This window comes from Trichechus manatus, unplaced genomic scaffold, assembly GCF_000243295.1.
Source record: "Trichechus manatus latirostris isolate Lorelei unplaced genomic scaffold, TriManLat1.0 scaffold00011, whole genome shotgun sequence".
Taxonomy (NCBI): Eukaryota; Metazoa; Chordata; class Mammalia; order Sirenia; family Trichechidae; genus Trichechus; species Trichechus manatus.
The window spans coordinates 25,674,260-25,678,079 of NW_004443947.1; positions in this window are offsets into that span (position 1 = coordinate 25,674,260).

The window sequence follows — 3,820 nt, forward strand, 5'->3', positions numbered from 1 at the left end:
TTTATAGATTCTTCAGCTTTTCTATTTTCTATACACACAGTTATGATTATTGGAATAGTTTCTTTTTAAGTTCTCAACTTCCAAATTGTATACTATTTATTCCTTTTTTATGTCTTATTTCATGGGACAGGACTCCTGTTCAATGCTGAATAAAATGCTGATAGCTGGCATCCTTGTATCTTGTAGATCTCTGGCAGAAAACTTCCAGAATTTTATCATTAATTATGATGTTAAACATAATATACAATTATATCTAACATCTGGTTTGCTAACCACTTTTTAAAATTATGAGTGGGTATTGAATTTTAATCAAAAGCTTCTGCTTATCCATTAGCTGATCAGGTAATTTTTCTGTTAATGTGGCAAATTTGCAATAATTGATTTTCAAATGTTAAACCAACCTTGTACTCTTGGAGTAAATCCAACTGAACTATGATGTAGTATCGTCTTTATATTTATTGCTAGATTTGATTTTGCTAATTTTTTTTAAAGATTTATGCTTAAAATCTTAAACATAAGAGAGACCGGCTGAACAGTTTGTTTTCTTAGTAATGTCCTTGTCAAGTTTGGGTATGAATGTTATACGGACTTCATAAAACAAGTTCAAAGGGTTCCTTCTTTTTCCATTTTCTGCTGGAGTTCGTGTGAGATTTAAATGTTAGGAAGAAATCGCTGGTGAAGCCCCTGGGTCTGGAATTTTGTTTGTTAGAATATATTAATTTGTGGATTAAATTTCTTTAATAGATATGACTATTCAGATTTTGTTGAGATATGATTTTTTAAGGAATTTAGTCATTTCAACTTAATTTTAAATATATTGGCATAAAGTTGTTTATAATATCTTCTTATTTGTTTTGAAATTGAATATAATTTTTATAAGGTGCAGCATATAAGTCTTAAGTGTACAGCTCAGTAAATTTTAACCATGATTATAAAACTGGTTGCTGTCAAGTTAACGCTGACTCCAACTCATAGCTACCCCATGTGCGTCAGAGTAGAACCGTGCTCCATAGGGTTTTTGTTTTTTTGTGTGTGTGTGCTTTAGGTGAAAGCTTACGGTGCAAATTCGTTTCTCATTCAAAAATTTATACACAAATTGCTTTTTGTCATTGGTCGCGATCCTCAAAATATGTCATCACTCTTCCCCTTTTCTTTACACCCTGGGTTCCCCATGTCCATTTGTCCATTTTCCTGTCCCTTCCCACCTTCTTGTCTTTGCTTTTGGACAGGTATTGCCTGTTTGGTCTCGTATACTTGTTTGAACTAAGAGGTACATTCCTCACATGTGTTACTGTTTGTTTTATAGGCCTGTCTAATCTTTGGCAAAAGGGGGACTTTGGGAGCGACTTCAGTTCTGAGTTAGCAGGGTGTCCAGCGGCCATAGTCTTGGGGGTTCCTCCATTCGCTGTCAGATCAGTAAATCTGATCCTTTTTTGTGAACTTGAATTCTGTTCTACATTTTTCTCCTTCTCTGTCCGGGACCCTCTACTGTGATCCCTCTTAGAGGGGTTAGTGGTGGTAGCCAGGTACCATCTAGTTCTTCTGGGCTCAGGCTGGTAGAGGCTGTGGTTCATGAGGTCCATTAGCCCTTTGTATTAATATTTTCCTGGTGTCTTAGGTTTTTCTCATTCCCCTTTGCTCTGAATGGGTTGTATCTTAGTTATCTAGTGCTGCTATAACAGAAATACTAAAAATGGGTGGCTTTAACAAAGAGAAATTTATTTCTCCACAGTAAAGTAGGCTAAAAGTCCAAATTCAGGGTGTCAGCTCCAGGGGAAGGCTTTCTCTCTCTGTCAGCCTTCTCGTCAGTCTTCCCCCAGACCAGGAGCTTCTCTGCACAGGGACTCCAGGTCCAGAGGATGTGCTCTGCTCGCGGAACTGCTTTCTTGGTGGTATGAGGTCCCCTTGTCTCTCTGCTAGCTTCTCTTATATCTCAAGAGATTGCCTCAAAACACAATCCAATCTTATAGATTGAGTCCTGCCTCACTAACACAACTGCCACCTATCCTCCCTCATTAACATCATAGAGGCAGGATTTACAAGGTACAGGAAAGTCACACAATACTGGGAATCACAGCCCAGTCAAATTGATACACACATCTTGGGGGCACATAATTCAATCCATGACAGGATGGGTCCAATAGATTATCTTACATGGTCACTCACAAGCTTTTAAGGCCCCAGATGCTACTCATGAAAGTAGGATGTAGAACATTTTCTTTATTAACTGTGTTATGCCAATTAACCTAGATGTCCTTGAAACCATGGTCCTCAGCCCTCAGTCCCAGTAACTTGGTCCCTCAGGGTGTTTGGATGTTTCTAGGAAACTTCCATGATTTTGCCTTGGTCAAGTTGTGACGACTTCCTCATATCGTGTATTGTCTTTCCCGTCACCCAAGTTAACAATTGTCTACTATCTAGCTAGTGATTTCCTCTGCCTTCTCCTCCCTTCCCTCATAACTATCAAAGATTTTTTTTTCTATGTGTATACCTTTTCTTGGAGCCCTGGTGAAATAGTGATGAAGAGCTCAGCTGCTAACCAAAAGGTTGGCAGTTTGAATCCGCTAGCCACTCCTTGGAAACCCTATGGGGCAGTTCTACTCTGTCCTATAGGGTCACTATGAGTCAGAATCAACTCAATGGCAACAAGTTTGTTTTCTTGTTTTTTTGTAAACCTTTTCTTGGGTTTTTATAATAGTGGCCTCATACAATATTTGTCCTTTTGTAATTGACTTATTTCACTCAGCATAATGCCCTCCAGATTCATCCATGTTGTGAGATGTTACACCAGTTCATCATTGTTCTTTATCTTTGCCTAGTATTCCGTTGTGTGCATGTACCATAATTTGTTTATCCATTTATCTGTTGATAGGCACTTAGGTTGTTTCCATCTTTCTGCTATTGTGAATAATGCTGCGATGAACGTACGTGTGCATATGTCTATTTGTGTGATGGCTCTTATTTCTCTAGGATATATTCCTAGGAGTGGGATTGCTGGATTATATGATATTTCTATTTCTAGCTTTTTAAGAAGGCACGTTATCATTTTTCATATGGTTGTATCAATTAACATTCCCACCAGCAGTGCCTAAGAGTTCCAATCTCTCTGCAACCTCTCCAACATTTGTTATTTTCTGTTTTTTTTTTTTTTTTTTGGTTCGTTTCAATAATGTTGGGATGAGATAATACCTCTTTGTAGTTTTGACTTGCATTTCTCTAATGGCCAATGATCGTGAGCATTACCTCGTCTGTCTGTTAGCTTCCTGAATGTCTTGTTTGGTGAAGTGTCTATTCATATCCTTTGCCCATTTTTTAATTGTATTATCCGTCTTCTTGTTTGAGATGTTGAATTATTTTATAGACTTTAGAGATTAGACCTTTGTCGGGTATGTTGTAACCAAACATTTTTTCCAAGTCTGTAGGCTCTCTTTTCACTTTTTTGATGAAGTCTTTCGAAGAACGTAAGTGTTTAATTTTTAGGAGCTGCCAATTATCTAGCTTATCTTCTGGTATTTGTGCATTTTAAGTTATGGTTTATATTCTATTTATGCCATGTTTTAGGGCCCTTAGAATTGTCCCTATTTTTAGGGGTAAATATTAATGTAACCATAAAGGACACTAACAATCCTACAAATCAAAATAAAAGAAAGAAAAACATAAAGACCCAGCAAATACAAAATCTACAGCAAAGAAAAAGATGAAAAAAAAAAAAATACATAAAGAAAAACAACTCAGCACAGAAAATTGAGGAGAACAAAGAAATTGTGAACAACACACAAAAATTGATATCGGGATGATGGCACTAAACTCATACCTATCA